General features: G+C 39.2%; 1 long non-coding RNA gene across 1 annotated transcript; it reads right to left on the bottom strand.

Moving 5' to 3' along the window:
- Positions 1-280: 280 nt before the first annotated feature.
- LOC121108334 lies at positions 281-23,542 on the bottom strand. The gene is made up of 6 exons (XR_005842780.2): positions 20,056-23,542; positions 17,048-17,253; positions 11,496-15,616; positions 9,954-10,032; positions 6,942-7,036; positions 281-5,162 (listed from the first exon to the last, which is right to left on the bottom strand). It is a non-coding gene; the product is annotated as an uncharacterized LOC121108334 (long non-coding RNA).
- Positions 23,543-24,466: the final 924 nt, after the last annotated feature.

The following is a 24,466-nucleotide window of genomic DNA, read 5'->3' as shown; positions in this document are numbered from 1 at the left end:
AAGAGTTGCCATCTGTGTGTGATGTACCAGAGCCACAGCTGTGCCGTGTTTAAATAAACTAATGCATAATAGAAAGCTCCTGACCAAAACATTGTATAAAATCACTGGGTCTGCTTTCTCAATTAGCACAGTGCTCCCTTCTTTCTCAATTTAAAACAGATGTTTTTATTTTTTTTTTTCCCTTGGACCATTGCCCTCAAACTGTTCTTGCATTATTTCACATGAAGATTTTCACATTCTGTCAATTGTGAATTTCTTTATAGGAACACACTAATTTCCTCAACCATAGCCAGACTACCTTCTGCCTGCTAAACTGCTGATTTACGGCAGCTCACTCTCACTGCCAGTGGCCACTGGAGGATCTTTTCTTATGCTTGTGAAATCCTTGGAGGATTCATCTGACTCTCCTGTCACCTCTGGCAGTTTCTATTTGGAAAGAGAAGAGAAAGTCTTTGAAAAGAGAAAGGACACAGATTTACATTTGTTCACAGCCCCACTGGGAGGCAATCTTAAAGTGATCACAGAAAAATGATGGACACATTCATAACATGCAGTCACAGCCAACATCTGTGTATTGTGCATCTTCTTGGGGCAGACACAAGCAGCTTTTAGAAGCTGACCTCCTCACTGAGAGAATTCCCATGAAGGGTAGGGTGTTCCCCTGGATCTGGAGATTTGCATTACAACAGGAAAAAAACATGCAGAGTAGAGAGGGGAGAAGTAGGAAATCCCACTTACAGCCTAAGGTTAGAGACTCTCCAACCACTCTCCAGCAGTGGCTAGAATTTAGGGTGAGAAAGCAAATACAAATTCCTTCTCAAAACCTTTCAAAACAGTACATATGAAAGCTGGGTTTAAAATTACTAAGTTTTCCTTATATCATTACAGATCTGAGCCTTGACTTCATGCCAATTTTTTGTATTCATAGAATCATACAGTCATAAAATGGCTTGGGTTGGAAGGGATTTTAAAGATCACCTGGTTCCAACTTCCTTGCCATGGACAGGGTTGACAACCATAGAGCTGACAACTGTCATGTTGGCCAGGGCCCCATTCAAATGAATTACAGCGTGTGAGAGGAAAAACCCACACACCTTAACAAAGCACCCAGGGTGCTTTAGGCCTGCAGTTCAGGACTGACGTGTCACTGGACAGTACTTTTAAAGATAGCTTTATGCTATAAAACCAGCAAAATAACTTCTCCAGGTTCAACTGACCCCCAAGCTTGAGTCTGAATACCAAAGGTGTATATCACCTCTTCTCAAGCTTTGATCTCCTGTTATAAGGAAAAATATAATTATTATCATGTTCAGCTCAGCTGACAAAGGATCTGATATTTATGATTGCTTTTGAGGTGCCAAAATTTGAGAAGAGAAGGATGCTATGTTCCTAATTAACGGGAATAAAAGGTATAGTTTGATCAGTGTGATGCTGTAGCTGAAAATAAAACACCTGAAGCTGATGAAGCTAATAGCTAATGAAAGAGATGTGTGTGACTGGCCAAATCTCTCCCTGACAGAGACAATCTAATTACTTTTCTTCACAATAACATCTCCACTTGTAGGACTGTAGAGGTCTGTCAGACTCCAATTTAAATCATTACTTTTGATCCTGAAAATGTTGATCCATCCCAAATCAAAACAGGCACAGACGTGACATATCATAGGAAGGGCCAGACAAGTGATACATATCTATATTTTTTACAAATATGAAATACCTTAATCTTTTGAAACATTATTAAACTTCAAACAAGCAGCAGCATAGTCAATTTTCAGTGTTCAGAAAAGTCGTGTGCTATATTCTCTCCTTCCAAATTCAAGATGTTGACTTCAGTCACAACATTATTTGTATATGAACACACATAGACATATATACACATTTGTATGCACATACACGCATATATCATCTACATATAAACACAGATACATATGTATATATGGAGGTGCATGTATAGAAGGAGCCCCTCATTTCTCCTCTTGATCTGCAAGTTGTTTTAGTAGGTACCTGCTTCTCAACCAAACAATTTGTTTTACTTCCAGTACTAGGCCAGGTTACTAATTATTTTTGTTTCTTTGTTTTTTAGTCTTTTTTTTTTTTTTTTTTTTTCAGTAATGCAATCTGAAATTTTAGAACTTTCATTGTTCTAGAAGCCACATTGCATTTGTTGTGACTTTAGTGCTAAAAATGAAAGCTCAGTGCAATGTAGGCTTAGCAAATGACTGGGTTGTTTTTCAAAATCACTTAAGAGGAATAGAAAATCCTTTTTTTCCTTTTACAGTTATTTCCAAGACAAGTGTGTTAAAGCACAATTAAAAGCTATTGGTTGAAGTCAAAGCACTTTACTCTGAAAAAGCCATCAAAGGATGTATCAACACGATAAAAAATAGTTTTTCATCTTCCTTGTAAAATAGATTTCCAGTGAAATCTTCCACTGTGCAGGTGTCCACATGACCAGGTCCATCATGTGTAAGAAGTATGTATGGGACAGTATGGTTGTTTCTTCCAGCACTGGAACTGAATGTTGGGTGCAGACTGCAGCTGGGATGGGATAACCCCATGTCTGGCCATGGTTTTACCAGGTCATCATCATCTGCTACAAGAGCTGTGGCTCACCATTAACATGACATTTTGTAAAGGCTGTGTAAAGCTATTTTAGTTCCTTCTTCTGTGTGCTGGGAAGATGCCCAAGGCAGAATGAACTAGCTGCCAGTGATAATCTCACTGAAGATTCTGGACTTCATTGCAAAACCTCCTCCAATGGTGATGCTGATGCTTGTCAGGGTGAAGGCTACTTCAAATTTGAAGTCTTACTCCAGATCTCTTGCAACAGTCCTTGATCTTAAGCAGAAGAATTTATAAAGAACAAATGAGTTAAGGCTTTTGAAAAATCACAAGTTTGGCTAGAACATCTGTTCAGTGGATTTCCAGTGGCAGAAAACACAAATGTGGCATGTTTGCAGCCAGCACTTCTCTGCGCTACCTCAGTTTTAATGTTTTATGTGACTATTTAAAATGCTGCAGCATGAAGTGAAATGAGATAATACTTCCTTTAATATTCCTTTTAAAAGATAAGGATGTTCCATTTCTTCTTGCTTAGAACTGCTTGGAAAATCTTGATTGAAATGAAGTTTCAACAAAACCAAGGAAAAAATATTAACAGAGGTTTGAATGAATTTTTCCTCTTGGGTTTAGACAAGGGAACCAGAGATTTCTACTCACTCAAATGAATTGTCGGCCCCTACATATGTTCTAAAATTATCATCTTTTAATTCATTATTTAAAAAAAAAAAAAAAAGCATATTCATGTTTAAAGCAACGGTAGGGACACCACTAGAGCATGCATTTCTTCAAGCACCTGGAGCTTTCATTTGTCCTTATCCACATGAGACATTTTTCCCTCATTTCATAGTGATGTATTAATTTTGAATAGGGCTTTAGATAATGTATGTGTTGAAGAAGAAGATAATGACCTAAACCAACTCAAAGTTGCCCACAAAGAGGATATGATAATAAATACCATAGCAGTGAAATCTGCTTCAGAGTGTGACCATTTATTTATCCAACTCTAGATATTAGTCCTGATACTCATAAACACAAATCTTTTGTCAAGATTACGATTGTAGTTACTTGGCATAAGGCAATCAAAACAAAAAGCACATTTTAACATTTTCAACAAGAAAAAGATGCAATTTTTTTCACACCTCTTTCTTGGGGTACATTTTCTTCCCAACTTCCATCTCCATGTTACAATCTTGGTGTGAATTCTGGTATCCACAAGTAATATATTACTAGTCTTTTAAGAACTAAAGACCCATTATAGAAAATCATACATGGTAAAAGAAATAACTGTGGCCTGAACCAACACAGATACAACTACATAGACCAGACACTGTAATCTAACTCAGGTTATAAATTTTAAGATTTACCAGTGTTTTCCCATAGATGTAGAAGGTACACAGAAATAAATATCTGCTAGTGAGGTGCTATTCAGCAGCAGTGGGAAAGCAGCTGTCTCATTGCCAGTGCAGGTGTAATGACATGCAGGTGCAGGGTTTGCTGTCTCTAACAAAATGGTCCATGATGGAGTGCTCCAGTCAGCAGCATAACTAGTAGCAATGAAAATGAATATGCCTGAAATGAGAATAGCATTGCTAAGACTTTATGTCTGTGTATCTGTCTGCTTTTCCTCTGACCCCAAATTAAGCCTCAGAAGGTGTAGCTTTTAGTACACATACCAGGTACAATGTACCTTCTCACAATTAGTAGAAAGAGCTGTTTTGTAATTGAAGGGTGAAGTGGGCCATGATGAACATATGGAAAAGGAGACCCTTAATAAGTGAAGGAGTTTTCAAAAGAAATCACTAATTACTATGCATTTGATGTGTACTATACCAATTTTAAGACTTTGCCTGGAACAAATTGCTGCATTGGTTGTTGGAAGGAGTGGTGAGATTAGCATTTACAAAGGGGGCAATTTTCTGTCTTCTTGACTCTGTTAAATGGGGGGAATAACTTCCAAGGCTAGAGCAGCAGCTAGACCATCAATAACTCTCCCAGCTGGAAGCTGGGGAACCCAAATGATGGGCTGAGTTAATCCTCCAGTTAATAAGTTCATAGTGGCACCATATGGCACAGGAGCTCAGCACCGAGGCACGGATGGGGCTGTTTACATAGGCCTGCTGCTTTCCCAGGAACTGCCCCACCAGCAGATCCCTTTGTTCCACAGAATCAATTTACTCAAAAGAGTAAATTGACTGAATTGATCAGCTCAGAGCGTGAAATTCATGGCTAATCTCAAGGAATCATGTTGTGGACCTGCAGGAAAAACAAAGGGTGCTGACAGTGGGCAAGGCCCTTGTGCTATTTTTTCCCTCATACACTGTGGGCATGGATGGAAGTTGCTGGTATTGACTTCAGCTGCTGGAGGTCATGGGAAGCACAGCCACCTCCAGCAGGGAGACTTCAGATGCCCCAGCCTGTCCAGTCAGCCTGAGCAGTCTCGCTTCACTCTGCCTGAGCCAGCCACAAAACGGCACTTCTTCCACAAGCCAAGTCTGCAATGGACAAAGCATCTGCTTCCAACTTTTTTAACCAGGGATTTTTTCTAAAGCCACTGCATCTCCGATTAGTTTTGAACAGAAAGGGTAGCTTCTTCTTTTACACTGTAATGAAAGAGGTAAGCAAAAAAAATGATAAATTTCAAACTATCAAAAGGATATATTTTGGGGAAAAATCTGATGCAGCATTAAGTACAGATTCACAATGGTGAGACTAATGCTGAACAAGTCCAAGGCCGCATTTGTTAGACAGACTTCCTGACTTGTCTCCACATCAGTGTGTGAGGACTTTTAACTTATAACTTGCTCTTTTTTTTTTTTGGCCACTTTGAAATCAATGGATTGAACATGATGGATGTGTATGACCTGGTCTCTCTCTACACATAATAGGAAACCACACTATTTCTGACTTCAAATCCAATCTGAAAAAGCTAGTTATAAACTGTAAGGTTGTGAATCAAGTAGTTTTGGAACTATTATTTCCATTTTTTCCCATGTGTTGATTCTGGATATTCACTGGAGTATGCAGAACTTACACTGAGTTCGGAATATCACCACTCTGACAGTCGAATATTTTCGTACTAAGAAAACTGCAAAAGGTAAATGTTTCTCTTTCCTACACCTGTGTTCTCTTATATTTCCTTCTATTCCCTCCCCTTTCCCTTTCCACTAAACCCTGCTCATTCATTTTAAGAAATTCTCCCAAACAGATTTGTATATTTTTAGTACTAAGTCTGAACTAGAGCTCAGAAAATACTGTTTAGAAACATTTTAGAGTGGATTAGAAAACATCAGTGTCGGGTACAGTGTATCCTGTCTCCACTGCATTATATAAAAGTCAGGTAAGTTCTCTGCAACAAGTAGAGCAGACAAAGGTACAGTAGACTAGATGAGTTCATCAGGCAAAGGTCATTTCTTCATCTGCGTTTTTGTTTCTCAGAAAGTGAAGTTCTCCTAAGGTGTAAATAATAGAAAATACATTCCTTTTCTGTCCCTGCTGCCCTTGAGAATATCAAAAGCATACAAGAAGTTAAAAAGATTTTCTATATATTAGTGATTGAGCATTAAAGTCTTATGGTAGATTTGATCATATTACGAGATCTGACTTCATGTCTAAATGAATGATGAAACTTTGGGGGTAAAGAGAAAAGGGAGATCTTTTTAGGTAATAGTATCAGGAATAGGTCTATTTTCAAGTTGCACACACATCATAATATTTCATATTTAAGAGATGAGTGTGCAAAGGAGAGGGAGGGAAAAACTAGTTGCTTGACTGTGAATTCCTACCCAACCTGTGTCCCCACTGGGTGAACGCAGTGAATGGCTGCAATAGCTACCAGGTTTTGTCCTTCCACCAGCTGAGGTCAGTGCTCTGAAGATCCTACCACATACACACGTCATCCAGCTTCACGCAGAAAGGCCCAGCTGTATCTGGGTAGCTACACAAGCCTACTTAAGCCTGAAAGATTAAGTGATCTAATGCTGAGAAATCTCAGCCTCAAAAAGCAATTACATAGCTGTCACAAGGCAGAGTGCAATCCCAAATTGTCCTTCCTGAAGATTTTGATGGTTTCTTGCTTTATAAAAGTCCCTACATGAAAATGAGCTCTAAGGAAGTGTCCAGCCTTATGCTTCATCACCTCGTAAAGTCCACAGTGTCAGCACTGTGGAGAACAAAAGGAACAGCAAACTTTGGTTTGCCAAGAAATACTTTCCCATTTTGCTAGAATATGTTCTTTGGACATGTAGTAAAAGCAAAAGACTCCTTTGTCTTTTAGGCATAAAGAGTAACAATTACTAGAAGACAATTCTCACATAGCTCTTTTAATATCTGAAAGAAGTAGTTTGTACAAAGATGAGAAATAGATGAACATTTCTACTTACTTGTTTGTTGAATATAATTTTCCTCCAAAGGAAAGCGGTTCTTCACAAGAATCAGGTTCAGAACTAGTTTTATTGTTGAGGCTTCAAATGCTTGGCTGCAATGACAGAATAATATTTGTTACCTTTTCCCTTCAGTCTTTCAAGGGACAGTTCATCAAGTCATCCAGTTCCCATGTTTTTGAAGTTATGTGCGTTTGCTCAGACCCTTGTAAATCCCATATTCATGTGCACCTTACAGAAAACACCTGCTAACTGCAGGTAGTTTAAGCCAAATTATTTGCACACTCACAGATGGAACTAATAAAGCAACCACACCAATGTAATAAAAATCAACAGAAATAGTTAGATGCAGTGGCCAGGCACCTAAATTACTGAGTAACTATTCTGCTCTTGTTTAACTGAGAGTGAAATTGGAGGTGAAGCTATAATGACCCACAGAACATGAGGATCTGCCCTTCCTGCTCATGTTCTATCCCTCATTATCAGTTATTTTGGAGATTTATATCCGAATATTGAGCACAGCTCTGCACAAACCCATAGTTATGCTGTTATATTAGGATATTTTGCCTAGGTATGTAACTGTGCATTCTTTCCACCCACTGACATCCAGGCACAGAATAATGACTCCAGGTAAGGAAATGAAACATGCCGTGTTGTCCTGCCAGACCCCAAGGCACTGTCCAGTTTGCACAGTGCACAGCAACAAATGACCTGTTAAACGATGACAAATTCTTCAGCTCCTGGCTTTAGACCTCTGACCCTTGACTTCAGACTGTATCCAGGGAGCAGCCTGGTCTGAAGAATGCAATAAATGGCTTGTAGTCTAGTGGCATCAAAAGAAATTACATCAAAACCAGCTGTTACGACACCAGCCATTAAAGGCTGACAACATGTTAAATAAAACAGAGCCTTTTCTTTGTGCAGGTTTCTGCAGCCACTGAAGGTCCATCATTACTCCTCCTGTCCTCCTTCATGGAAACAGCAGAAAAAGTCATTCCAAGTAAACAAGTCCTGTCATCCTTTAAGTTATGAATAAGATGTACTTTATTGCCATCTCTTTCTTGTTTTAATGGACTGTTCTGGGCTGTCCTCAGCTCTCAGCTTTATGCATACCCAGCTTCTGCTGGTATCAGAGCACAGGAGTGACGCATCACTTAATTTCTGTGTTTCCAGTTGATTCTGAATGATACTTTTTTTATGTTTTCTCTCACCCTGTGTTTTCTTCTGGAAACTTTACATACAAGGTCAAAAGATTTATGATGGAATAAAATCTATACTTGCCTCATTGATTTCAGTGCTGGCACCCGAGATGTTTTGTGGTAGAAGTCATAATGCTAAGCAACTCCTGGAGTCCTCCAAGCCCAAAGAAGTTGTAAAATGTGGCTAGCTATTTTTCCTCCTAATGTTTGTGAAAAATGGTTAAAAGCTGAGGGGGTCTGGCAAGATTAGGTAGCTGCAGTGACCTAATGTGAAACCAAATATAATCTCAAAACACAGTAGGTTCTCTCTTTTCTTTTGGTGGAGAAGAGGTAGAAAGTAACATCAACTGAGAATGTAAAACATTTCTAAATATACAGTTTCTGCTTTTAATTCTTTTTTTTTTCTCTCAGCAGCCTAACTAGAGGCTGACACTTTACTGATAAAATTAATTATTAACTTAAAAGTTGAACTATTTTTTCACACGCTGCCCTGGGACCTTGACATTTGGTTCACCTCTAAGCCTATGGACTAAAATATAGGCAAAGAAATGGTGCATAATAAATCTTAGAATAACTAGGAAAATGCTGAACAAGAGAATAGAATTACATTTTAGGGTGTTAAATGTGCGTATTCTTTAGAGAAATTTTACAGGGATGATTAGAAATTAAGTGTTTTATGTAATCAAAGTATATTTCTTTTCAAACTTCAACAGATGTAGGACTCTGCTGAGCTGCCTTCAAGAAACACTCTTATTTTTGTTTCATTTGTATTTCAGATACTTCATTTGCTATCTGCATACATAGACAAAAATTATCTGGTTTGTACTCTTCACTTTAATGATGCGCAAGGAAAGAACCAAAGTTCATTTTCTCATGATGAGGCAGAACACCTACTGAAAACTCACTTTGGAATGTAGTCCAATAAAAATTTTCTTTGATTTTGAAATGATTTTCTATTTGCATTGATCTTGGCCTTCAGAAAATTTACTTTACAAGAAGATGGAAAAGAGCATTTTTAACTTTGTGTATAAAGGAAAGAGATTTATCTACACCAACTGTAAAGGGCATGTCTCTCATGCTGTTTGGGAAAATGACATGCTAGTGATACATTGTGCAATGGAGCAGTGGGAAAGGACACAGCCATAATGTATGTATATTAGAAGCAAGGGAGAAGAAAGCAAGGAACGATCACTTCTTTTCAGAGAAGCAGTAAGAGCAAAGAGATGGTTGTCCCAAAATTTCCCTTTCCAGCTTTACATCTGTCTGATTCATTTTAGACAAAAACAAAACTGAGGAACATACTTGTGTGCATGTACATGCATGCTTGCAGGCAGATTATGTAGTGGCACTGTATGTATTTATTTGTTTTCAGTTATTACAAAACTGTTTATCCTTACAATGTGAAGAATTTCAAAGCTAATTCCTCAGTATTCCTCAGGAAGATGAAGTACGGTTCTTTTTGTTTTAAATAGTTAATCTCAGGAAGTTTGTTATCTACAAGGTGACTTGGGATTCACCTCCATTTTCATGTATCTTATATTCCATTTGCTCTAAACCACTCCCAGTTAGACCCCAGAGGACAGCTGCCATGTGCACCAGTGTAAGCTGCACAGGCACAAAACCAGCCTTCTTGCTTTATAAGACCTGGCACATTGCTGGAGCTGGAGCTGAAAGCCAAAACATTTTACTCTGGTAAGAGGATGTCAGGCTGAAGGACAGCTTCAGAGAAAAGCTCCCGTTTCATCACATCAGCCCACATCAGACAGCTGGACCACAGCAGATCCAAAGTGAGAGCAAGTCAAAAGAAATGAACCTGGTGCCTTGAGGGGATGGTGTTAGAGATGCTTTCCACACAAGGATGGGGTCAATGCCAAGGATGGGTGCTGTTCTCCCTGCAGAAATAAAGCAAGAAGAAATGCTGAGACAAGTCTTTTGCTTTGGTCAAATGAAACTCCTCCAATTATGCTTGAGACAAACCATGTATGGAGTTATATGTGATTCACTAGGATTCATATTTCTCCAGAATCCCCTAGGAGATGTACATGAAGCATCCACACAGAATTCCACAAAGCACAGACATGAACTTGGAGTACAGCACTGAGGGGAAAGCTGAATCTCTTCTACCCACTGTATGTCAAAAAGGGGTTGATATAGAGTGGGGACTACTCACAGCATGAAAAAAATCCCTGACTTTCTGGAGACTCATGGAAATCCCAGTGTAAAAATTCCTCCCTGAGAAATGGTGTATAGTTGGTGGAGTACGTCTTCGAGTAGCATGGCCTGCACCAACACATCCCAACACAGCACAGCTCTGGGAACCTTACCAGGAGCAATGCAATGGTCAAAGACTACTGGCTTCTGCAGCTGAAAAGGTCCATTAATAACCTGGTATTGTTACAGTAGTTTCTTAATTGCTTTTTTGAGCTCAAACTTGTGCTCTTTTAGAACAGAGTTAATGGTATGAAAAATGAGATTCTTCCAATGGCTTACTCGAGAGTGCGCAATGTAGAGAAATGGTCAACCAAAAATTCTTAATGGTTGTGTAAGGCCATTATTTTTGGAAAATGAAGCTGAGGATTGTTTTTGTTGCTGAATCAGACTTGTGATTTCCCTAAATAGTCTCTGACGCTGTAAGCAAAATACTACAAGTAGCACTTCTCTTTCTTGATTAGCTTCCTGAGGGGAAATAGCAAGTCATAAGTCCATGTTTGCCCAATGTATTCAACTGAGCATTATAAACTGATTTTCTTTATGTAAATGGGTACTGATATGCACCACCAAAGATCTCCAGGAAATTTACTGAGACCACTGTACATTTAAACCTTTATACTGCTCACTGCACCTCTAAGTTCTCTAAAGAGATTTTGAAAACTGTGGAAATATCATTTCTTCCTGGATTCGGGACCTGTGCCCTCCATAAAGAGTAGTTTTAGTACAATTGCATGGCATATTCATTCTTTTTTGCAAAAAAACATCTGAATGAAACTACAAAATTAGATCATTGATAAGTTTGCTTTGAGTTGAATTTTCATTTTAAATCTTTATCTTAGCAAAAGGAATTACCTTTGCATTTTTGTTAGTACCTCAGTGGTGCGGCATAGGTACTGGGCAGGTTTTCTCCAGATATTTGTTGGCAAAGGCCAATCTTGATTCTATATAGCTGTCTGAAAAATTATTCCATAGGTTGAAGTCTAAGTTTTAGAGACCACTGATGTAGAAAATGGCAGCCTTCAGAGTATAGGCTGAGTCACTTATAAGCTACTGTGACTAAATGACCGTTTACCAGCATGCAGAGCCATTAGGAATGCACAGCTGTCTGATCGTAAGTGCATTGGTATGAGATCTTTTATCTCACCTGCTGTTTATTTTCCATGTCTTAAGTTTGTCAGTCAAAGCCTTCAACTCAGGAACAATACACCATTTGGAATCTGACTTCAATCCTTGTTCAGTGTAGTATAAAATAAAGTACAGACACAATTTCATACAATTTGTGATTATAAGGCTTTGCCTCAGCTACTAAGTCCTCCACGGGCTCTCTGCAGCCTTCAGAAAACTGCTTCTGAAGACAGAATAAGACAGCATTAGCCGAACGTACCTATGTACGCAAATGTCCATAAATAATCTGAATGCATTGACCAAGTACATTAAGTCTGTTGTCTAAATATGGTTAATCAACTGTATGCAATACACGTGTCACATATGAACATAAATGTGCATACAATTATACATTTAAATATAAGCAATACATAAATTTAGGCATCCTTGAATATATAAATATGTAGGCACTTTACATTTGATCACATTTTATAGATAAACCATATATATCTATCATGCTTCCCTTGAGTACTTTGCAAAGGAAAAACAATACAAACACATGCATATGTGTGCCAGATATCCAAAACAGAAGTTTATAAACATATCAGTGCAAATGTAAAAGTGATTTGTCACTCTCATACAGTGGGTCTCATTCTTCCCTCCCACTTTAGCCCTGAATTCCTAAACTTTCATTAAAAACAAATGAATTACTACAGATTTACTCCAGAACAGAAAACTTCAGAGATACAAATTCAGTTCCTAATAGGCTTCATTTTGAAATACCAAGTTTGGAAAAGCTAAGTCTTCTCTGCTTTCTTTTTTCCTTTATTTGATATTTGATATCATCTCGCAATACTCCATAGAATATATCCACAAGATATCCTCTGTAGCTGGGTAGCTAACTGATGGAATACATGTGATCTTGTTAGAATTCACAGCAGGAATAAAATTTCTTCCTTTTTTTCTGTTTAACCTAAATTTCTCAGAAGTCAATGCCTGGACCCCTGGAGTGAGGTCTGAAGAAAAATTTCAATGTAATTTTAAAAGGCAGTAGGAAAATCTCTCAGCCTAGTAATAACTGTATTGTTTATACTCTGTGTGAATTTATGTCACATTTTTCATAAATCATTCTAGCTCTCAAAAACTTGCTTTTCAGACTCCTTCTAGAGCTCATAGTTAATAAATTACCCAGTAAGAGAACTATATTTTTCATGCTGAACTTAATCGTGGCTTCATATGAGTTTTACAAAGAAAATGAAAATCCTTTTGGAAAATAGTTTCATGCAAATTTTATTTTATTCAGTATGAAAATAATTTCCATTTCCTTACCATAATCTCCACTAGGGAAGAACTAGAAGAGGCAAGGAAATCCGTTGTTTTATTTTATACAAAAATAAACAAAATTGTTTTACAAATGTTTTTGTCAGAAATGTTTATACTCTTCTATAGCATTTCAGCTGAACTGACAACTTAGTAAAACTTCCATAACTTTTTCCACATGGTAGTACTGACCATTAATTAGTAGCATTTTTCTTATCATAATTTCATGAATGTGCAGTTGTCAGCACAACAGTTAGAGCTAGAAGTATTCATGTTCTGTCTGCATATTCACTGGCACTGGCCCTTGACATAAAATAATGTCTACAGAAGAAAAGAAGTTATAGTCCTGGACAGAAAAGGAATTTTTACTTTCACTAAAAAAAAAAAAAAAAAAAGAAAAATAAATTAAAAAAAAATTACAAAAAAAAAAAAAGACACAACAATATTTGGCTTACATCTGATTATCTCATCCATTTTCTAGCAACCCATAGTCAAATAGTTTTGTGTGACTCAGCTGAGAACTTGGCTGTTTTCACATTTCCAAGCCCCAAGGGAGAAAAATTGGATAGTTCTTAGGTGTGGGGGTGATAACTTCCCGACAGATCAGAACCTAGATCATGGGTCCTGTTTTATACTTAAAGAACAAGCTGTCTGGGACAAGGATTGCATTTGTTTTTCTTGAAGGAGTGAAATAGTGTCATGGTTTTGTAATTTTGCTACTGGTATTCCACTTCATAACATCATGAACAGCACAGGTAATTAAAGGGTTAATACTCCAGTTCCATGGATTGACAACCTTCCAGATACGTGCTTCTCAAAAGAGAAGAAGATCTACGTATCCCAGAGGACCTCACAGTCAGAGATGGAAGATACGTCACAGAAATCACAAGATTTGAGTCACGGGATCAGGCTCATGCTCTCTCTCTGGTAGCCACGTAGAAGGGTGGGTGTGCTTCCAAGCCATGCACCTTCATCAAGTAGGCCTTGCAGTTTCAGAAACTTTCTCTCTCTTTTTTTATTTGATTTATTACCCTTACTTTCAATTAGATTGCATTATATTGTGTTATCTTGCATTCCAATATCATAGTTAGTAAAATAAGTTTTCCTCCTTAGATCATTGTCACTGCTCTGTTCTTTTTCCCTCTCTGAGCCCAGCTCCCATTCCCCTACCCCGTTCCCTTTTCCCCTCCCATTTTGGGGAGCCAGGGAGCCCACAGACCTAGTGCCCCCTTCACGGACATAGATTTATCTAGATTGATCTAGATAACTCCATGACAAATAGTTCATTATTTCATCACGAACTCTAACGTAAATACAGTTAGCATTTTATTTCTGATGTGTTCTTCCTGAGTGGAGAGGATGCTCTCTCCTTATATCTTAAGAGCATTTCTTCAGGAGGTGGGAAAAAGGTCCCTTCCAACCCAAACCATCCTATGATTCTATGAATGTGTGGACAAACTGCAGATAAAAACGGGAGTGAAATTTTAAAAACAGTACATGCAGTAGAGTGCTATTGATTTTAATGAGGTCATTCTAAACTATGCACAATCTCACAGCCTCCACAAGTAGTGAGAGAACTATTTTCAGATTAAGCCAACAGAAAAATTCTTGGCAATTTCAGTGCATGTTGAAGCAGATACATATGCATTTTTCTTACACTGAATTTTTTACCAGCAGGTCAAATGAACTGTAAAGGTGATACAGTGATCCACTAATGGACAAAACTGACAAAGGTCAGGTGTGTTAGCTTTATCACTCCTTCTCCAAACAAAGTGCATGTTAGGGGAGCAACTCAGTGATGTTCACGAGTTGTCCAGAAGAGTAGGAAGATTTTAAAATTGTGATATGTTAGTATAAGTAACATCCAAATGCTCACCTGTGGCAGAAAACTTCATATAGGGATCGATTAACTGCACACAGTTACTAATCGATTATATGCAATTCCTTTTCTAAATGGATTAAGAACGTATACAACAATATGAAACACGTATTCAAAACATATGCCATAAAATATGACTATGATTCTTAACTCTTACAAAGGTAATCTTAGTAATTCACACTGGCTAATTTTATCTTGAAATAAATTATTCTTTAAAATAAATAAATTCCTTGCTCCAGTAAAGACTTCATGTGACTCTGATTAAGTCCCTATAATTCATCCACACAGTAAAACTGTTCGGTACTTCTAACAAAGAATATTTCTATTATTTGGGAATAAACACCTTGGAAAATATTACTGAATCAAATAATCATATTCTGGAATAAATATTTTTAATTCAATTGAATCAATTACCACAAAACAATGTTAAATCACTAGTAGACCTTTTCCCTGTGATGAATAGATGAATATTAACTTTTTTAGTTAATACTGAACTTTTTTAGTTCAGTATGTAAAATTAAGGAAGGGAAATAAATATGGTACATTAATTAATGGTACTATGGTACATTAATTTCTGTTTCTCCATCCACACTTCAGCTGCTATCACGTAATAGGTCTGCTGGAGAGCACTTATTTCAGTTAGAAACTTGTAACCTCAGCAACAGTTAGCAACCAGTGACAAATACTATTTTACTTCCATGTGACGTGTGAAACAGCAGGGATGTGTCCAGGGAGGCCAAAGGAAAATAATCCTGTGGATCTTAATTGTGCCTAGGATTAGATTCTATTATACCATATATTCACACATACAGAACTCCAAATGTCTAATATACAGAATACAAAGCTTTGAAAAATTGGGAAGGCAAAATGTTACCTTTAATTCTTTTTAAGAAATGCTTTAACAAAGTGTTGTGACTTCCAATGACAGGACCCAGAAAAGAAACTTGCCAGCTGGATACATTCTGGGGGTAAAAAAAGAAAAAGACAAGGAAAAACACAGGGATGTCATGCTGCAGACACTGCTGCCGAAACTGATCTTTCTTCTGACAGAAAGTAAATTTCTTTGTCAGTTGGCTACTTCCACTTAAGGTAGCAGATGAGCAGTATTGGACATCTGGAAAGCTTTTACTTTTTTGTTGTTGTTCTAATTTTTCTGCAAAAATTAATTGCAGAATCAGTTGTGATGAGATTTGCCACTTGACTGTGATCAGATTTGCAATCGGAGAACTGATACTTGCCATTCCCATTAGGAAACTGTAGGTGTTGCTGAAGCTGCACAGTTGCATAAGAGAGGCAGGTGACCTAATCACATCCTAGATACACCAGTTAATACTTTTAACACCCTCTCAAACAATCTGTTTTCCTGCTTCTATGTGATACTTGAAAATGCATTTGGACTTGATACATTCCTCATCACTTGGATATTGGGTTTTTTTGTTGTCGTTGTTTAAAAATAATTTTCCCAGAAAACTGTCCTTTGTGAATCTTAGCTTGTTAGTCATGCCCTAAAAACAGCTCTGTGAATGTAGGGAGCAGTCTGGAGGAATTATGGATTTTATTTTAACTGAAAGAAAGAAAATAATGGTTTGTTTAAAGCTGGTTTTATTCTGGGGAGGTGGGAAGACATGAGAGTGACTGTTAAAAGAAAGCTGGTTGAGGAAGCAATACAATCTGGACAATGCTTGGAGTTCAGCCTCTTAGTTTATCACTTTGGTTATCCAAGGAATAAATTATCCTTATGCAATCAGCGTCCAGCCTTTTTGCCACCAGAGTGGAAAGATCAGTGGACTCTGACACAGTGAGCTGTGGGATGAACTGGGGGGACCATTCCATCAAAGCAAAGTGAAGATTAGAGCAGGGCTGAGCACTGAGAAGAAGATGCTCAGAGACCTCAGGGGTGCTGAATGTCACTGTCTTCAAGAACACTGTCCTGAAATTTTCACAGGTGAGGCACACCTTGCTAGTTTCCTCACAGCCTTCTCCACGTTGTGCAGTATTGGCCAAACCAATCCACATGCAATGGATGGCAAACTCCCATTTCTATGGAAGGTCCATCTGATGCTGTGGTACCAAAGCATCTGATACTGCTTATGCCCCCAAATCATGCTGACAGTCTGTAAATGTTACCCATGGTATCTTCCAAAATCACCACTGCTTTGCAACACATGGAGTAAAGCCATGTGAAGTCCAAAGGGGCCTGAAGCTCACTGCAGTTTATCACTAAATGTACTGATGGTGGAGAGGAGATGTTAAAACCTGTCAACTATAATCTGAAGTGGTCTTAGCTGTCCATATGATTGTTTATTTTCCTTCACCAAACTATCTTTCAATATCAAAACATGAGAAGATTTTTTAAAGAACTCAAAAATGATGGAGACCGGTAACTTCTATACCTGAATTCCTTCAGCATGATAGAAGTAGCATAGCAGAAAGACGAAAATGTGCCTTTTGTTTTTCCTTTTCTGTTTCCATTCAAATAGGTTAAACTCTTGAGAAAAAACCTCCACAGCTGCTTCTGGGAGTCTTCCTGGATAGTAGGCACCACAGAACTCATCTGGGAGAAAATGTTCACAGATTTTGTGCATGCCTTTGTCCAACCCTTAATTAAGAAAAGAGAAGTCACTTAACAGTAGTAGTATTTTTCCCTGTAGTATTTACCCCAGTGTCTACACTGTTTGTTAAACTGCAGTACATAACCACAGCACAACATATACAATTTTACATATTCAGTACTCTGCTTCCTTTTATATGATGCATGTTTAAACTTTTCCATCTCTAGGAGAGATGTGTCTGTCTTTGTAGAGTGTCTTGGAAGTACACCACTGGTAATGTGCTGTGAGGAGGGATTTGACTAAGGGATGGTTGCCCATAAGAATTAAAAACAAAAACAAACAAACAAAAAAACAGTTTTAAATACCAGCAGAAAGGTATACATCAGGGGAAAAAAAAAAAAAAAAAAAAAAAGCCTAGGGTGTTACCTGATGACTTTTTGATATTTTCCTCACTGAGATTTCTCTGAGCATTATCAACTCAAGGTCAGACATATCATTCCTACTGCTTATGCTCATCTATTATAACTACTGTACACAACTATGCACTGTGTACTTAAGGTACAACTCATGCAAAATTCAGAATGATAACAACATATAAAAAATATCCCCTGTTATATAAATAGGCTAATAAGAATAATTAAAATGACAATCATGCAACCATCTGCTGTTAAAAACGTGAGTGAAATTAAAAGCTTGTGTCTGTTTTATATGTCATCTAAACCAATTACAAAAGATCTGAAAATGCCTCATGGAGAAATGGCAAATACACAGATCAGCATAATACCTTTCTAGTAATTGTGGAATAACAGATATACTTTCCAGTTCTTGCGGAATGTATTTACATGATTATTCTGACAAAGTGATCTCCCTGATTGAGTACATTTAAATTAAAAAATATTGCAAAAATTCTACTGTTGTACTCAGCTCACTCCTGTCTGCTGACCTTAATGACTAAAGCATTTTACTTTATTTAATCCCATTAATCCTGAACGACCAGTACAGGAAACAAGGGAGGTAGAGCTTTTCCCTAGTTCAATTTCAATTGTTTGGATTTATATCTGCTGTTATGCATGATTATATACCCTCTGAAACCAGAATCTGAGTCCTTGTTTACGTTTTACATTTTTGAGCATTTGATGGTTAAGAAACTGATTTTTGTAGTATAAATGTATTCTTCCCACATCATACCATGGTGTGAACCTTCTCTGGTGAGTTCAAAGCAGGAGTTTAGGATCTCCAAACAGAATGCCCATTCCGAGTCTTAATTCATCTTAACATTAGCAAGTAAGGTTAGGTAAAATGTAAACATTTAAATTATATCCTTTGTTCCTTCTACATTTTTTGAAAATGCACTTACTTGACAGTAGAGTCAGAGGATAAAGAGGAAAAAAATGTATAAACCTGCTCTGATAGCGTTAGCAGTATTTATTTACAATAAGAATATTTCTGCCTGTTGGTGCTGTGTTCAGTGTTTTGCTTCTGTGTTGAACTCCAATCAGAATTTAGGATGATATAATTGTAAATGACAGAACCAGAAAGGGAGGAATACATCAACAGAAATTTCTCAATTTATTTCTCTACCAAGAACAAAGCCAAGAAGGAGAATGTATCCATTAAGTGACAAAAAGGGAAGGGAAGGGAAGGGAAGGGAAGGGAAGGGAAGGGAAGGGAAGGGAAGGGAAGGGAAGGGAAGGGAAGGGAAGGGAAGGGAAGGGAAGGGAAGGGAAGGGAAGGGAAGGGAAGGGAAGGGAAGGGAAGGGAAGGGAAGGGAAGGGAAGGGAAGGGAAGGGAAGGGAAGGGAAGGGAAGGGAAGGGAAGGGAAGGGAAGGGAAGGGAAGGGAAGGGAAGGGAAGGGAAGGGAAGGGAAGGGAAGGGAAGGGAAGGGAAGGGAAGGGAAGGGAAGGGAAGGGAAGGGAAGGGAAGGGAAGGGAAGGGAAGGGAAGGGAAGGGAAGGGAAGGGAAGGGAAGGGAAGGGAAGGGAAGGGAAGGGAAGGGAAGGGAAGGGAAGGGAAGGGAAGGGAAGGGAAGGGAAGGGAAGGGAAGGGAAGGGAAGGGAAGGGAAGGGAAGGGAAGGGAAGGGAAGGGAAGGGAAGGGAAGGGAAGGGAAGGGAAGGGAAGGGAAGGGAAGGGAAGGGAAGGGGATTTTTCCAATAAACTGCTCTGGATAACTAAAATCCTAGACTCCTAGCTGAACAATGCGAGGATTTCTGTGAATTGCAAGTCACGGTTTTTAATAAATAATAGTAAATTTAGAGGGAATCTCCAAAGAAGGTGTACAAAATGAGGTACAACACTTGGATGAGAGTGCAGTAGAAAATTAAAGATTAGTTAGAGTGATTTTATAAAGACAGCAAAGAAGTTGTGCTGAAGAAAGCAGCTGGTCTGGGAAGCATTTAGAGAATTAAAGTCTAGAACTGGAGGCAATACATATAATTCAAGTAAATTTATTTTAAATAAATCAGTGGCAATAATAATGCTTTTATTATGTCATTGATTTATTTTTATATGTTCCTATAACTGTTTAAAAATAGATTTATTATAGCATATTCCATACTACGTGTGAATTTATTGTCTTAAGGTTTTGTATTGCATGCTGTTATATATTTTAAACAGATTGTCTCGCTCCAATTTATAGGAGGGAGAGGAGGTTCTTTGAAATATGTATGCCCGGCGTGAGATTAAGAAACAACGGTTCAAACGTTGGTCCGACCAGTTTATTACATATGTTAATAAGGGAGATGAAGAAAGGGGAGGACGGACACTATTAAGGATTGGGGTGATGGGGAAGGGAAGGCGAGTGATAGAAAAGATAGAAAGAAGCAAGAATTGCGTAAAGCGGGGATAGTCACCACCAGGATCCGGCAGCAGTCCCGTTGCACGACGTTACGACGGTCCGAGGCCGAAGGGCAGGAGCAGCGAGGCCGGTCTTGGGCAGCGAGAGGGTGCAGGTACCGGGTGGGTCCAGGAAGAAGCCGCAGAGTAAGTCAGGGAGGAAGCAGCAGGTCTCAGGTAGCAGGCCCAGGGAAGTCCGTCAGCATACGGTCCGTAGAGAAGGATCTGAAGGCAGAAACCTCGTGTCCGTCGTGGTGAGGGATCTGATGGCCGAAACCCTTCACGTCTGTCACGGTGAGAGATCAGATGGCAGAAAACCCCTCAAATCTCTTGGTTGTTGGACCCTCTTTTATCCTCCATTTTCTGCTGCCTACGTGACATCCCTGGGTGCTTGAGCAAGAGTCATGTGCATACCTCCTGAGATGGCCATCTTCCTCGAGATAAGTCCACACAAAAAGACCGTTTCCCGGCCATTAGCAGCAGCTTATCCCTCTGTTGTTGCCCCTGGCCTTGTCCATCTGTACTCCTTAAAGGATTTCACAACCCTTAGCCAGGACCTGTCCATCAATGTCCTCCAGAGAGAAGATTTCTCTGCCTTTGCCCAGGACTTGCCTGGACTTGTTCCTCAGCAGACTTTGAGTCAATCATATAAAAGAATAATCTCTTACACAGATACTAGCTGAAACCAAGGAATCTGCCAGTTCAGATTTGAATCTGACTCAGATTCCATATTTCAAGATTAGTCAGTACAAAGAAACCAAAGAGGAGCCTCTCGAATAGGATACCCCATGGACTAGTTTTTGTCCCAAAGCTATTCAGCATTTTTGTCAATGCTGCACCATAGCTTGCAGGTGTAACAGAGGCTGACAGAGCAGTACATGACTATGATAGTGAAGTATGTTCTTGGTTTGCACAATGAGTTTACCTGGTCACTTTTGTCTGGCCATGCAAATTAATGACATTTCTGGATTATCCGTCAGCCCAAAATAATATTTTTGCTTTCCTGTTTCTAATGACACTTCAGCACCTGCAGTTAGGGAAGAGCATCTGTAAAACTAGGTTAAGTTCCTTAAACCTAGGGGTGGATGTGACATTAGCTGGGGGCTCAGCATAATTATTATATTTTATGGGAATTCCCTAGACAGCAGTGAGCTAGTACTGCTAATGATGTCTGGCAGAAAGATTACATACTAATATGGAAAATGACAGCATGGAATACATTTATCCCTCCAGTTCATTCATGGTGCTTCAGGGCATCATAAGTGCTTCAGGCTTCGTCACCCACAAATGAGGGACTCCACACTCACCACGAAGCCATCAGCAAATGCTGGATCACAGAACTCTCCCTTCATTGCGCTGCACCCAGGCCCTTTATGTTGGATTTAGTCTACATGGACACAGACATACAAATGACTCTATAGACTGCGTAACTCAGGAACAGAACAAGTGCACTGAAATATCTGAAACAGAAAGGTAAATGTGTAAGGGTGTAATTCTGCATAAAGGCATTTATCAGTGAGGCAGAGTAGCAGAAGCCTCTTCAATTCATACAGAAAACATTCTTTTTTCTTTTGTTGTGTGAAAAAGTGATATTGCAGAGGCAAATAGCAATGAAAGCCATGTCTGCAGCAAGCACACAATGCATTCCAAGTGTTTCAAAAGAGCATCATAGCATCAAAAAGCCACAACAAGGATCAAAAAGAATTAAAACTGCTGATGCAACAGAAGTAATCCACCTTGCAGCAGAAGGCCATTACCTCCACCTTATCTATTGAAGTCATCCCAGCTTCTGAGGCCTGAGCCAAAGCTCCCTGGCCTGAAAACACCTCTAATTAGCATATTAGCATGAAGATGAATGAAATGTACATTAGCTCCTGCATAAGCATATGCAGGGCGACTGGAGGCGGGCTGTGGGTTCAGAAGTTCCTTGTCACTACTGCTCTGTCTGACCGGCTTAAGCAAATTCTTTCTCAAACAACTTGCTTAGCTAAGACAGAAGGAGTCCAGCTCTGGCCTCAAACTGTTATAATGGAATTCTGCTTACATGAACCCAGTGAGATGCTAGGATTAGATGAAACTGCTGATGAGCAATAAGCAGTATGCATAAGCACAAAAACTCCTAAGGTCCATTAGTTTAAGCAAAACCACCAAAATATTAAAGAATTCAAAATGTCCAATTAAGTTAAATATTCTGTATTCTAAGTGAATATTAGAGTTCGTAATTGTCAATTAAAAATGACAATGCTAACCTATGAAAATTCATTTCATGTAGCCTCACAATAAGACACATTTGCAAGTATTATCAATCTAAGCATGACTAATGTGTGAGTTCTGATATGTCTATTAGTTTTGTGCAGTCACAAATGTGTCACTTGTGTGCCATCCAGGAGGCACCCGCTAAAAGTCTGAGTTCATGGAAAAATAACTCTAAACAAACCCTCCACAATTCCAGCCTCTCACAGTCGAAGTCCTAATAAACTGTGAAGAAAATTAATTTATTCTCTTGATTATTTCACTGCCACAAACTCCCTTGGGTCCATGAAAAGGGAAACATCCATGCTCCACAGCTTCCCTCAGACATTCATATTGGGATCATTGCTCTTTAACATCTTTATGAACAGTCTTGATAGTGTACACTCAGTAAGTTTGCTGATGACACTAAACTGAATGGTGCTGATGATACGACTGAAGTCATCCAGAGATGTGGGACAAAGAAAGTCATTACCTTGCAAATGAGTAAAAAAGCTGGTTGGTACATGTGACCAAGGGGTTGTTGCATGGGTATACGAGGTTGTAAGCACATACAATAAAGGTCTTTGTTCTGCACCAGCAATGGAGTCCATGACTCCAGCCACACAGAGAGACCAGGACAGGCTTGAGGAGTGGTCCCACATGAACCTAGTATGGTTCAATTAGCACAGCTGCCCAGAGAAGGTGTGGGTGCCCCATTCCTGGAGGCGCTCAGCATCAGGTTGGATGGGCCCTGGGCAGCCTGAGCTGGGGGTGGCAACCTGCCCATGTCAGAGGTTGGAACAGGGTGAGCTTTAAGATCCTGTCCAACTCAAATCATTCTATGATGCCTATGATTCTATGATAGATATATCTATAAACTTGTATTACATGAAGCATATGCTTTTCCAAGTGACAGGACAACAGACAACAGATGAAAAGCTGTAGGCTCTACATTTGCCACTTAAAAAAGGCACTTCTAATTTTCTATGCTGCTTGTCACTTTTGCAGTGATTACTGTTATAGAGGTTAATTAAACTAACTTGAAATACACTTTCAGGGAGTGGATGTTTCCTTTTTTGTCCTAGAAAAAAACAATTTAGCAGAAAGTGAACTTCTGCTACGCAGAATGGTAGAGCCAGTAGGGCCTGCAAAATAGTAGGAATTCACGTAACTATCACATGTTAAAGAAAGTTGGGCGCAAATGTCTTCTGACAGCATTTATTTTTAAAAGCCTGAGGGGGAGAGAGGGGGGGCAAGTAGGGGTGGTGGTGATGTTTTCTTCTTTATACTGCACCTTAAGGTTTGTCTCCACTGTTTCAATAAACACTAAATTCTTTGAACTGTGAAATTTTAACAGCAGAATACATGATGACAGTGTTGTGTATGCTATGTCTTGTCACTTGCCACAACAGATGGGACAAGTCCATGCCTCTGCTCTGCTGCATTTTTGAGGATTTTATACCCAAATGGACAGCATTTCTTCTGGATGGTACACTTCTAAAGAGCAGTTATTTCAAGAATGAAAAAAATAATGCAAAGTTTGGCTATTCAAATTACCCACTGCTAAGCAGAGCTATAAAAACTAAATGCTAGGTTCAATTCATTCTCATAACAAGTTGGACAATCCAGTCCATGAGGCCAAATGGACTGCACTCTAGAGTACTACAGGAGTTGGCTGATGTGGTTGCCAAGCCACACTCCACCATCCTTTGGCAGTCCTGGCTAACCGGGGATGTCCCAGCAGACTGGAGACTGGCAAATGTGACACCCATCTTCAAAAAGGGCCGGAAAGATGATCCTGGTAGCTACAGACCTATCAGTCTCACCTCGGTGCCCAGGAAGGTTATGGAACGGATAATCTCAGGAGCCATCATGGACCAGTTAAAGGTCAACCAGGAGATCAGTCCCAGTCAGCATGGTTTTATGAATGGAACATCCTGCTTCACAAACCTGATTTTGTTCTATGACAAGGTGACCTGCTTAGTGGATGAAGGTAAGGCTGTTGTGTTCTACCTGGACTTCAGTAAAGCCTTTGGCACTGTACCCCACAACATCCTCATGGAGAAGCTGGCTGCCTACAGTTTGGATGGGTGTACGCTCCGCTGGGTGAAACACTGGCTGGATGGCCGGGCTCAAAGAGTTGTGGTCAATGGAGTTGAATCCAGCTGGCGGCCAGTCATGAGCGGTGTCCCCCAG

Source organism: Gallus gallus, chromosome Z (assembly GCF_016699485.2).
Source record: "Gallus gallus isolate bGalGal1 chromosome Z, bGalGal1.mat.broiler.GRCg7b, whole genome shotgun sequence".
NCBI lineage: Eukaryota > Metazoa > Chordata > Aves > Galliformes > Phasianidae > Gallus > Gallus gallus.
The sequence above is the reverse complement of the archived record's forward strand: the minus strand, read 5'-3'. Positions and strand labels throughout refer to the sequence as shown.